Below are 13169 nucleotides of genomic sequence, written 5' to 3'. Positions count from 1 at the left end.
AATAACATGTAAAAAATGTACATACAATTTTATTTCAGAAATATATTTTGTAATACATTTGTAATTCCTGAGGCAATAAGTACATCTTAAAATGGAGCTTCCCACAACAAAAGATCTGTATATACTGGCTGTTTTTTGTCAGCCAGGTTTAGTTTTAGTCTATTCTTTTTGTTTTGCTTATCCGTAGACGATGTTATTTTAATAACACACATTAAGCCATCTCACCAGGTGGCGTGAGCAAATAATAATGTAATATAATAATATGACTGGCATTTACATTGTGTCCTGCATCAAAAACTCTGGCCAATGCTAATTATATTTGACACCACTAAATGATAAAAACAGTTAACGTCAGCCAATGATTGTTATGAATTCCTTATTTTGAAACGGATGTAAAGGACAAGATTAAAACAAATAAACAATGGATAAATATTGTCTATTTCAATTGAAATGGGTCATTCCTGTTGGTAAACATGGAACATAATTTCACTCTTTTACTCATATTTTGTAAGTAACATAGTTTCCAGAGTTTGATTTAAAAGCTAGGAAGCAGACTCCAGGAGAGAAAGGAAGAACTAATGCGAAGCTATGACGCTTCCTATTTCGGATAAGATGCGCCTGTGTTCACTGAGACCCTTCAGGAAAATGACAAGTTCCAAGGTTGAAGCATAAAAACAGGATGGCGCTCGGATCACTCCATCACCTCTTGTTTGTGTGCTACAAGACAACCATGCCCTTACAGATGGCAGCAGGATGGACACAAACACACACACACACACACACACACACACCCCCCCCCCCCACACACACACACACACGCACACACAAACATGCTCCTTGGTTATCCAGCTGCTTACATAACCCGGTGAGTTAATAGGTCAGTCAAAGTTGGACCAAGCTGATGTAAACGTGCCTGCTGACATGCTGCTGCATCCTGTCTAAAAATGCCACACACTAGGGCCCGACGACATATTTCTGCCCTCCTAACGTCAGCCAGGGCCCACCGTCTGAGAATTCATTTACCCAGGAGAGTCACTTCCTGTCCACAGAGCGTCCCACTAGAAATAAAAAAAACATTTCAAGTACAGCAGCAGAGACACACTGTGCTCTTCCTTATGAGACTCCAGAGGCCAGACACACACACACACACACACACACACACACACACACACACACACACACACACACACACACACACACACACACGCACATGCCCACACACACACACCTTACCATAGAGAAGCAGCATCCAATAAGGATCAGTGAGTGCGTGTTGGACATGGGAGGACGGGGGAGGGACATAGGGGGTCCATTGTTTCAGAGTAGAAGTGTTGGGAGGGGGTGAGGGAAAGTCAATGGGGAGCTAAATATAGTTCACCTCTTCTTGAGTATTCCAAATATTCATAGTCGGATGCTCACGTATACAGTTTCTTAAAGTAATGCCTCATATTTTAACCAACACAATGTAAAACTTCAAGTTACTCCAGATTTAGCATGAGATAACAACTGTTTTGAATTTAAGGATCATTTGACCAGCCTGTATAATAACTAGATGTGGACTGTGACTTTATTTTAAAGATCTATTTCTAATGGCCACCACTGACAAAAGTCAAATCATTCACAAACTTGTTTGCACCACGGAAGACCAACGTCATGAACTGACTTACACATAAAGGCGGAAAAAATAAAATTGCACCTGCAAAACATAATGTTTAAACAATACATCTCACTATTGCGCTGAATCAGCAGGAGCCCAGGACGGATCTCTCTGCAACAAGATGGTCCCATTAGTCACCTGCTCATATTACTTTGGAGAAAATAAATGTCCCTTATAAAAATCAAACACCTATCAGACAGTAATAATCAATAGAACAGAAACTTAAGAAATAATTTTCTCTTTCTGTGTATTAAATATCTCAGACCGGTACTCAGCGAGGCAACTTCCATAATACACTGCAATAGTTGAAGCTCTTATAGAGCTTACTATAAGACAAAACATACGTGTGCTTTCTGATTAAACGTGGTTAGTCAGACTGTCTAATAAATATTACATTAAAAAAATTGTTTTATGATGTTAAAAACACGTATTTTTAATTGTATTTAATTGTGTCCTATATCTCTGGATGTGGACCCATAGTAGCTTAAAAACTGTTTGTGAGTAGATGGTCCAGGCCGTCCAAACAGGGTTAAATCTCCTGCTTGTTTTGGGTCACTTCCTGTCGACCGTATAGCCCTGACCTGCTGCTGCAGTCCTGACCACACACACACACTTGTTGAACATTGACCTTGACTTCCTGTCAGACGGAGACAGCCCCCCAGAGAGGGTAATCTGTCTCCACTACGTCCCCTCGCAGAACCCTCCTGTCCACGTCCGACCGCCTCATTGTTCTGCTCCACACTCAGACACGCTCGCCGAGGACCAGCAGGCCCGAAGAATGGTGCAGGAGCAGGTGTTACAGTTCTCAGGAGACACAATGGCAGTTTAAGTAATGTTAAACATGTTTGGAAAAACTTGAGGGAGGGGCTGTGAAAATGTGTTATTATAATGCTCATCAAACACAATATAACTAAAGATGTGTACTCAAGGTTTACAGGCTGTTAAGTTAGGAATTGAATGGCAAATTTTATGGAGGAATAAGGAATAAGATTCAGTGGTAAAAGATAATGATTTATCTATGTTAACACAGATAGGTATGAGACACCAGCCTTTTGAAGCCTCATAGAGGTTGCATAACATCTACATTCATTTGACCTTTTAAAGGAATGCCTGATGTACGCTGTAGTTTCCATCTCTTCTGGAATGTGCAAAATCTAAAAATGCAATATGATGGTGGAAGAACATGCATTTGTGATAATCTATTAGATATTGCATGAAGTTTTTTTTTCTACCCTTTTATAATCCACATCCTTCTATTAATTTTAGCTTTGACAAATATTTCAAAAGAAATTAAAAAGCATTATCATTATATAGTACTGACAAATCATAGATGAGACAGTCAGTTCGAAGAACAATTGCACAATGTTGAATTGCTTTTATTTTACAAGAAAAAAACAAAAACGTAATAATGAAGACAGTGTTTAAAATGTTGACATCTCTGCATTAGATTAATTGTCATAATTGACTGCATTTTAGTTCAGTGGGAAAAAACACTTAAGTGATGAAAGGTTTTGAGGGCCCAAAACAAAACCTTGAGGAACACCTGGCATTATACAGTATGTGAGCCTTTTTTAATAAACAACTATAATTTCAACACTTTAATCATGTGATTTTTAACTGAATTTACTGCTCTTCTGGCTCCCAAATTAAAAACGATTCCAACCGTGTAACATGTTTAGTTGACGTGTATTACTGTACAGCCATTTGAAATTTGATGTCACACATGTCAAGTTCTATAATGTACATACTGTACGTCACCAATCTCATCATTCATCCGTGTTATTGTTTGTGTACTCTTGTCTCCAGGTAGCTGTGATTCATTGTCTTCAGAATGGTGAGTGGGTGTAAATGAGTGTGTGAGTGCATCTGGTTTGCCCATCAGAGCTGCGCTGACCTGACGAGGGTACAACAATGGGACGCTACGTGTATAACGTGTTTCCGTGCAGCGCTCGGCTCGTGGAGGTCTGATGTCACCGAGAGTGATGTCTGGGTCACACAGCGGAACTTGAGGTCCACTCAGGGGTTTGGAGATGACCGAAACTTTAATGACCTGCTTCAAGTGGAGCGCGACAAAACATGGACTCTTGAGGATTTTTGCGTGTTGTCGAGTAGTAGTGGTCAGCTGTTGAAATCTACATTCTCCGTCTCAAATTAGCACTGCTGCCCCGGAGGCTCTCTCATTTTACTTACACACACATCCCTTCATCTCCTGCGGTCGAGGCAACCACATGCAGCGAGCTGTGATTACAGCCCAGTGTTTACAGTCCTCTCATATTAACACTCCTGTTAAACAGCATGGGGTACCATCATGCACCAGTTTTTTTTAAGAGCAAATTTGAGCTCAGGGTTAAAACACCTGTGTGACTGCACCTTTATAGACCTGGACCAGCTTCACGTAGACACATAAAAGAATTGTAGTGTATTTTTCCACAACTTTATCAAACAGACAAGAGAGAACACACTGCAGCTGCTGTAGTAACAACAGGTAAATAAAAGTGTATTATTGCAAAAGCAAATGTTATTATCCTGTATTAACATGTGTTTATTAATGAGAACCGAATGCTGTGTTTGGTGGTCATGAATTCTCTTTCCTACCTCTAATCAGACGGCCCCCTGGGGGACAGTGTGGATGGAGACTCAGAGTCATAAATCAGTGTATCAGTGTAAATCATGTAGCAGCCTGTTGATGCGTCACACAGAAGTCCTGGTCACTTTAAACTGAAACCTTTTATTTTTATTTCAATTCTCATCCATAATATATATGTTAATGGTCCAGATTCCTTGTAGCAACAAGAGCTAAAGATTTACAGTAAGTCAAACTGTATTTATTATCTGGTGCCACTTTATTATCTACTTTAAATTGAAAATCAAAAATCTAGTAAAATATCTTTAATTTTCTTTACCATGAATAAAATATTTAAAAACATTTTGAACCGATTTTAAACAGATACCTCAGTGAACCAGGTATCTTTCGATCAAGTGAGCTTACTTGTGAATTGAATGAACTAACTTTAGAGTTTGTTATATGTTATTCACATATTGATATTTAGAAAAGAAATTGCAATGTTGACTTAATATTATTACATTTAAGTGAATTTAATTCATATTGTCTTTTTTTCTTTTTTCTTGTTTTCAAATTATTGACGATTCATCATGATTTTATTTTAGGTGTCTTTGTAAATCACTTCTATTGTTTTATTGTAACGATTTTAATGTTTTACTTTATTTGATTTACAAAGGTGGAACACAGAAACGACCAGTGAACGAAGAATCTTTCAATCAACTCTACTTGTCAATGAAGCCAGATGACAGGAATCAGCTATCACGACTACAGTCTGTATTACAGATATCAAGTCCTGTATGACCCAACACGTTCTTTTACTGAGCTCAGACAAAAACTGAAGTTCTAGTTGGTCACAACATCTCAATGAATGATAGCTTCTCATAATGGACCTGCTCCTGCTGCTAGCACCACTGTAAAGAATATTGGTGTTTGATTTGACCAGGATTTAAAAATCAGACATTTCCTTCCTTTGGACGCCGCTGAGAAGCTCGTCCATGCTTTTTTTTCTCAAAAAGCCAGGCTTAGACCCGACAAACCTCAGGAATTGAAGGCCTTTTTCTAAGCTCCCTTTCTTGTCCAAGATCTTAGAACAGGTGGTGTCTGAGCAGCTATCGTTGTTCCTGGATCAGAGCGACATCCATGAGAAGTTTCAGTCTGGCGCAGTTTCAGTTTAAATCTGTCAATCAAATAAGGTCTGAATCAGCGGATCTGTTGTGTGGAGTGCTTCAAGGTTCTGTTTTAGGACATTTTTTAATTTTTGCTGTAGTCCTGTCCCCTGGGTAAAATCATTCAGAGATTTCCTGATGTTTCTTACCACATTTTTGCTGATGACATCCACATAACAGCTTAGTCAATTATTTGCTAGAAATCAAACAATGGCTGAGTGAAAACACTTTGCAGGTAATTGCAGAAAAACTGAAACTCATTATTGCTCCTGATGATAAGGTTCCAGTGTTGAGTCAGTACTTGGGTGAGGTAGGCCAGTCTGTCAAACTGAGACTAAGAAACCTGGGTGTTGTATTTGACAAAGACATGTTTCTAGTTTTAACACTGTAGAAAACAGTAACTCTCTTCTGTGAGGATGTTCAAAAAAGTCTCTCAGAACTCTTCAGCTCATTCCGAACTCTTCAGCTGGTATTTTAACTGAGACTAAGAGGCGCGATCACATTTCCCCTGTGCTGTCCTCTTTACATTGGCTTCCAGTTGAATTTAGAATACAATTTAAAATCCTTCTCTTAACCAACAAAGCTTTACATGGTCCAGCCCCAACATACATCACAGATCTAAACCAAACGTATAAACCTTCTAGGAAGTTACAATCCTTGAACTCTGATCTATTAGTTATACCACAAATCTCTAAATGTAATATGGAGCCAGGGCCTTCAATTTTCAAACCCCTCCGCTGTGGAACCAACTACTTGCTTGAGTCCTATCTATGTTTAAAAACAATCCTAAAACCTTACTTTTCAATAAAGCCATAATAAGTTCTTACTCAGGCTCTGCCTGAATCATCAGCCCTTTTGTTTTTCTTAAGCTGCTTCAGGTAATGGAGGATTTAATTGTTGGAGGAGTTTTAGACACCAAGCTCTCTTTCTGTATATCCATCTGTATATATTTATGCATTATGTTAATCACCTGTGCAGCTTAAACCCACACATTTCTTCTCTCCCAGAGCTCCAGGGCTCCACCTACGGAGCTGCTGCTGGATCCAGGACCTCCACCTTGTCAACGGATCCAGATTTCTCTCCAGCAACCTCCATGGACTCTTCTGCTCTATACTCTCCTCTTTTCTCTTTCTGTATCCTCCCTCATTCTCTCTATTGTTCATCGATCTGTCTACCCCCCTCCCCCTTTAATTCTGAGTTGTATAAACTTATATTTCAATGCATGTTTTGAAGTAATGTACAAGAGTTAATTCTCTCGGCGTCTCTAAGGGTCGTGTAATTCTTGCGTGACCTTACGGTGGGGATAGGGGGGCTGGAGCCTATCCTAGTTTCTTTGGACGAGAGGTGGGGGACACCCTAGACAGTCTTTCACAGGACACACAAAGACAGACAACCATTCACACACACACTCATTCCTATGGACAATTTCCCAATCAAGCTCTCTCGTTTTTGGCCACCAGAAATAGTTTGATTCCTCAAAGGGGATTTTGAACTAGCTATTGGCATGATTTCTAAGAGTACTCTCTATGTAAACATCTTTAGAACCATTTAATAGTAGAACATTTTTACTTTACTACTTCAATTGGCTGCGAGCTAATTCTTGAAAGTGGGCGTGAAGGGGTTGAAATTATACTTTTTGACCACTTATGGGGACTGACCTTACTCAGACCTGGTGTGGTCTGAGTAGGTGGTCGCTAATGGCAAGCCCAGGTACGGTCAATATTATGGGGAACCCTCCGCCTCAGGCTCGATCTCTCACATTTCATTACATGTTAATTCACCCCAATTTACTGTATCATCTCAATTTCCCCATCCCTTCAGTCCCCCACTTCCAATCTTGATTCCCCGCAGGAGGTGGCCTCTCCCTGTCCTGCAGCTCTCTTTCTCCTCTCTTTCACATCTGGTCAGGCAGCTGTGGCTGGCCAGGGTTCAGTGGGGTGGGCGGTTGTTCAGGGGTGAGGAGAAGGGGAGGTGGGTGAGTTTCTGAGGAGGCTATCAATTGCAAAAGCCCAGGGCACCGTAAAAGCAAAAGAAATATTTGACACAAAATGTGGACTGTGAAAAGCAGTTTGAAGCAAAAGTCCTCAGTTTCTCTCAGTCCATCTATCACAGTGTCTGGCGGCCCACTATTAAACTCTATAAAGAGAGCAACGAGAGGAAGGGGAGGGGGGAAGTTTAAGGAGCAGCATAGGAAGGAGGGGGGTGATAGCGAGTGCAACGATTTCAATATCTGATTTCCACATCTTAAATACATTAATTTATCCTGCCCTGGGGCTCTTTAAAAGTCGAGAGAAATGGGAGGAAGGGGTGGGAGGAGGCCGAGGGTACTTATGACATTTTCATTGTGGAATCTCATTTCTATTGTTTCTGTGGTCAACATATTGCCCAAAAGATTCCACATGCCATCATGGCCACACAGGCTCAGAGCTGCTAAACGCTCGCAGATGCTATTACACATTTTGAACACATGCAGATGACTTGATTCGTGTCAGACTCAGGCCAACCTTACTCAACACGCCTGGGTTCCTTTTTTTTTCTAATGATTCAATCACGCATTCATGTTCTGCCTTTCCCAGCTACATAGGGTAGGAAGCCAGTGATGCCCAGGTCAGTGTCAAGTAGTGATGAGTTGATGAGGCCTCATGATACAGCTCCGTAGTGAAGACACTGTATCATGATACAATGTCTTAGTTTTGAATGGCCACTAGATGGCACTCTAACTTTAAACATGATGCAGATGTTTCATTGAATTAGTAGATTCAAACTAAAGATGTAAAATCAGAGAATGCCTTTAAAAATGAAGAACCTGTATCATGATACAGTGTCATCATTCTTCTAGGAAGATGTTTCACCTCTGAAGCTTCTTCAGTTCCAAATGAGCTGGGGTTAGGGGCCAGTATATATCCTAGGGGGAGAAGCAGAGAACAACAGGGAGGGGTGTGGAACAATGCATGGTCTGAAACCCAACAGGGTGATTTGCCTGGTGAGGTTTGTAGAATCCCATTAATGTGCTGAGGCTTGGTGAGGGTCATTAACACCCATTGACCACTGTCAATGTCCAGCAGGGTGTGACCATCACATGTTCCCTGTTGAAGTTCCTTGAAGACCTTTTTAGGGAGAGAAGTAAGAACTGCATTGTAAGTATCTGAAAGGTTATGCCTTAAGCCAAGGTCAAGGTAAGCGTTATTATCAATTTTTCCAGACATACAAAGGAAACGGAGAAAAAGTTTCCTACTATCCCGCGGTGAATAGATAAGGACAATAGTAAAACCATTAAAAACAAAAACCGATCCTAGTAATTAAAAAGTAGGTTGTAAAAATTGTATACAAATAGATAATAATAATTTAAAGAAGATCTTCAGAGGCTAACAACAGAAGAAAGCACTATAGTTTAGTATTATTGCACATCTCAGTTTATGCTTTCTTTAACATTAAGATTAGATTATTTTTTACCATGATTTACAAGTGACCTTTCTTTTTATAAAGCGTGATGTTCTCCTGCAAAAAATCCCTCACTGACAGTGATTAACTCGGCATGAGTCATTGTTTTCCACATTCCAGGATGTTATCTGCTCACCTCTCATGCCAACAAGCTTTTTTTTTTTTCGCCTCACCACCTTTAATGGCAGCATCCTGCACTCTGGCTAAACTCCTTCAGAGTTCACGCTGGGACAAGAGGGAGAATGAACTCTTTACCGACGTCCCACGTGACTCCAAGCATATGGTAAGTCATCCCGACTGTGGAAAAAGATCCACTTTCATTCCAACTTATTTTATAGTCCGTCCCAGTCGGTGCGTGGAGCGACACAAACAGAGAAAAACGTGGTCGGTGAGGGAAGCAGGAACACAAAGATGGCCCTCTGAGTGTTCATTTCAGTGAAGAGGCCATTTGAAAATGGAGAGTGCAGGTGTGTGTCACTGAAAGTGGTAAAATATTGTGTTGAGATAGAGTAAAACGGTGCTTCAGAAGGTGAACTCATGTTACACTCGGTGCAGGAAACCCCTGATTAGCGCTAACGAGAACTGCAGGTCGTATTAATGCAACCACACACTTTCCCTTCTCAACGTTGCCATCTGCACTCGCCACAGTCAGGCATCATAAACCCAGAGTGGAGTGGGGGGGTGTGTGGGGGGCTGATCTCAAGTTTAATCACACGGAGTGAAAATACACACAAGCATATGACAGTAGACTTTATGGAGAAAACATTTGCGAACCGAATAAACACAGAACACAGAGTGTAAAATGAAACACAAACACGCTTTCTGTCAGTTTTTATAATGAGTCAACAAAGTTAATGGGCGAGGAAAACAATCCGAACACAAAGATTAAAGACTTGTTGAATATTAAATTGAAAAAAATAGGGGAAGGCTGTTTGATTAAATGTTCCTGCAGATGGACAGACGGGGCGTTTTCATATTGAGACATGGATACCCTCTCCTCTGTTCTCTTGACTCCCACCCACACATCAACATGTGTTTCACATTCGAAGCGTAGATGTGCAAACCAACGGCCAGACACTTAGAGTGACTGGCAGCCCGCTCGTTCACTTTCCGCCTGCGGTCGACGAGAGGAGAACAAGCAGGACGGCATTTTGTCTTTGCGGGTGCAGCGGACATGTGCATTTATCTGAGACAATCAATGAAGTGGATATGAAGCAGGAATGGAAATGACAAATTACAACACAGATTTGGATGTAGATTGTGTCACTTTTGTCTCAAGGTGAATTCATCAAATCACTGCTGAACGCACCAAAATGTAAACAGCTTAAATTGTCTGACATGAAGCCAACGTTCTGGACTCTGAAGCCAACAACAGCAGCTCAGCGTTCGGGTCTCAGCGTATGATAAAGTTCCAACCAGAGACGAAATGTCCTGAGAACTGTGACTGAGGTGATGGTAAATAAGCAAATCATAAAGCCCATTCAGCCATAACATTATGAACACTTGAACTGCTTGTTCTGGCAGCTATAAAGATTGTTGTGTTAAATTGGAACTTTTATCAAAAAGTCTTTCTCAATTATCTCTTAACTGATATTGCAGAGATAACTAGTCTGCTTGTCATGCTAAGTAAAGTTCAGTCATTCGAAACAACTTCTCAACTAAGCTCCTATTCTTGAAAGTAAATCGTCTCGCTCTGAATATTCAAAGCTGTTTGCAATCATTGCTTCATAATCTTCAGATCTCCGACTTATGATCCACCTACTTACTTCACTTTTTTTTCTGAGCAAGCTGCATTTCAAAACAGAAAAATCAACTTCCTTCTCTCCAGACTCTTCCCTGAAGCCATGCCTCCAGTTGTACAAAAATGATAGTCTTTCTCTGGCTCATCAGGATGAGCCTGAACAACAAATATGATTATTGTTTGACATTATTTGTCCATCATATCACATGATATTTTAGTACCTGTTCGAAGTCATCTTGGCTCTGTTTGCAGTGGGACTGAAAAAGAACAGCGGAGAGATGAGGTTCTTACCATTCAAGAGATGCAACTGAAGCCAGAAACAAATAAGCTTTTACGATCAAAATCACATAATTCAAGAAATATTATTTCCAAAAAGTAAACTGTTTAAATATTCAGTCACTTGAACTGTGCAATATTGTGTATACTTCAATGTTGCTTCTGTTTACTTTTCAATCTTTTAAGCTTTATGGTCAACAGAACGTGAACCATACTTCTTCCTTGAATATCTGTGACTCAAGTGTTTGCAGTAACTCCAGTCAGTCCAAGTTTCACCAAGTTCAGGTGCACAAGATATTGCAAGAGTTGGATTACTGTAAAATGAAAAAAAGTGATCATTTCATTTGATTTACAATGCTGGAATGCAGAAGAATTCAACTAAAATGTCAATACCATATTCAGCCAGACAAATATAGTTATAAAGTTATAAAATGTATTTGTAAAATATATCATTCATGAATCTCTTTCCATGCTCTGGTGCTCACAGCGGATAAAACAAAAAGAAGAAACAGGAATAAAAGGTGATGAAATTATGAAAAAAAATCAGGAAAAAATTGAATTGACAATTGGAATGAACAATATAGTTTTGAGCTGTGATTGAGAGGTCTTTAATCGAGTTAACTGCAGGGCAGCTAGATAGCGTGCAGTTTTGGACTCTCTGAAGGTGAGAAGATGGATATTAATTTTGATTTTTTTACACTTCTTTTTGTTTGCAAAATACTTTCCTTAATTATGGAAAATAACCCCCAAACTTTGTGATTCTTCCTTTTTTAATTTTTAAAATCACTTCTATTTGTCCAATATGTTTGATTGCAAACACATTTGCTTGAGTAAAAACTTAATATTTCCCTAAATACTAAAAAGGATTATGTAAATTGAATCTCTGGAATGTTTGGATTCTGAAGAAAGAGGGATTATGTTTGTATGTTTGGTGTGCCAGCACTTAAAGATCTGGATAAACTGTAGAAAATGAGACTTTTATGGAGCATTTCTTTTTGATCAGACTTCGGAGCCAGCGGATGAGGAGCAGACACACTCTGACCAACATAAATACACACTCACACATAAAAGGGAGAGTAAGATAAAGGGGACACCGCGTGAGGAAGCCCTGGCATTATTAGTCTGTGAGTCAGCGGGCGCGGGTCCTTTCAGCGAACAAAAACAACCATGAGAGAAGGTCCAAGAGGTGATGGAGACAAACGCGATGGATGAAGAATGGGTGGTTGGGATCAAGGGTCGGGACTTGAGTTTACCCAGCTGCAGGACTAGGAGATCCAGACGGAGCCCTGATGTCACCCATGGTACCCTCCCAACTCCTTGATTTCCTGTCCCAGTCACAGTGATGTCACAGTCCAGCTGGGGATGTCACGTCCACACGCCGCCCCGTCCCCTTCGCTGTCCCTGCTCTCCACTGGGCTTCAATCGCTGGCGTCCCTCTGTGACCCGGGACAGTCGCTGGAGCACGTACTGACTCAGGAATACATCCAACAATGGAGAACATCAGACATGAATCAAACGTGAACTCTTAAAGATTCAGTTATTTAATTCAAATCATTAAACATCTGGTAACTCTAAGTGTTTTGTTTCTTATTATCCACAGCGTGAAAGTTCATTGTCTCTTTTGAAAGCGGTTATGAATACGGAAACAAGCATTCCACTGATGATAAATGCCCAACAAAGTCCCAGATAAAAATTAAGTTTGAATAAGCATTAGTATGCATGTTCATTCTGATCTTACCACAAAGAATAAAAAATACTGAGAAAAAAAGTTTCAAATAATTCAATATACACAGACTTGGCTGGACTACTTATTATGTGAATCTGGGGGAATAAGAAGTTGTTGAAAGTCTGTGTAGATGTTCAACACGTCAACTCAAAATCTGATAATAATCTATATACTGTATATTAAATAGTGAATATGTGTTTGTGTGTCTGAGCTTAATGTCTCATGGACCCCAAACCTCTTGACAAAATTGCTTGAAAGTTAGTAAGTAGACTACTGACTTCTCAGTAAAGGTTTCAGGGGCAAGGACAACTTCATTTAGGTAAAAGGAAAGGGGGTAAACGGAGACCAAAGGACCACCATGAAAATCCATATCTGTCAATTTTAAATTAAATTTAAATACAAAGGGAGATTTCAAAAACTATTCAATTGTAAAGTAGTGGAAAGGAAGGTACAAAATACTCAATGTTGATACAATATTTTCTATATATACAATTATTTCCATATTTTCAGTTCCTTTCAGGTATTGTACATCCCATTATAATAACCATATATGTTCAGCAGCTGTATTTAATAGTAAAGTTAATATAGGCAACTGTCAA

Source organism: Callionymus lyra, chromosome 7 (genome assembly GCF_982586985.1).
Source record: "Callionymus lyra chromosome 7, fCalLyr1.hap1.1, whole genome shotgun sequence".
In the NCBI taxonomy this organism is placed as follows: Eukaryota; Metazoa; Chordata; class Actinopteri; order Syngnathiformes; family Callionymidae; genus Callionymus; species Callionymus lyra.
This window is presented reverse-complemented; position numbering follows the sequence as displayed.